The sequence below is a fragment of the Panicum virgatum genome, chromosome 4K (genome assembly GCF_016808335.1).
Source record: "Panicum virgatum strain AP13 chromosome 4K, P.virgatum_v5, whole genome shotgun sequence".
NCBI classification, from domain to species: domain Eukaryota; kingdom Viridiplantae; phylum Streptophyta; class Magnoliopsida; order Poales; family Poaceae; genus Panicum; species Panicum virgatum.
In genome coordinates, this window is record NC_053139.1 from 31,200,640 (window position 1) to 31,201,432 (window position 793).

Here is a 793-nt window from a genome sequence, read left to right on the forward strand (position 1 = left end):
TTAACACTGGAGGGGGAAATTTCGAGATCAAGATGGGTCTCATTACGATGGTGCAGGCCAGCCTTTTCTGTGGCAAGGCCAATGAGGATGCCAGCGCTCATCTCTAGCAGTTCCTGGCACTTTTGTTATCAAGGGTGTATCGAAAGATGCAATCCGGCTCCGTCTGTTTCCGTTCTCTCTCTTGGGATGAGCGAAATAGTGGTTTTATGCTAACAAGGCCGCTGTGGATACTTGGGACAAATGTGCCGAGGCGTTCCTCTCGAAGTTCTTCCCGACGGGCAAAACCAATGCTCTTCGTGGTCGGATTTCGAACTTCCAGCAGGCATCAAATGAGTCAATTCCTGAAGCTTGGGAGAGACTTCAGGAGTACATTTTAGCATGTCCGCACCATGGAATGGACAATTGGCTCATTCTACAGAACTTCTACAACGGGTTGACTAAATCATCCCGTGATCATGTGGTCGTTTTCAGTGATTTCTACCGCCAACATTCCTTCGGATTTCAGGCTCTCAGGACCATAACACATCGAATTTCACTAACATTAATGAGTTCCACGAGTTTTTGTGCGCTTGTGATTTTAGGAACACAATGTACAAGTTTGAGCCGAAATGGGAGAAATCCCAGGCCGGCCAGCCTACCCATGAACCATTTCGTCGTGTGACTCCTCGGAGATGGTCTTGAGCAAGATATCAAGCCAAGATCAAGTGTTCAACACGATTGCAACCAAACAATATCGAAAGGCACGAACCAAGTCTATTCAGGTCCACAACTCAGCGACAAACTGCTTGACCAA

At 47.3% G+C, this 793-nt stretch overlaps 1 non-coding gene across 1 annotated transcript; it reads right to left on the bottom strand.

The window, feature by feature from the left end:
- Positions 1 to 289: 289 nt before the first annotated feature.
- On the bottom strand, positions 290 to 396 carry LOC120705384. Its single transcript, XR_005687964.1, has one exon. It is a non-coding gene; the product is annotated as a small nucleolar RNA R71 (small nucleolar RNA).
- Positions 397 to 793: the final 397 nt, after the last annotated feature.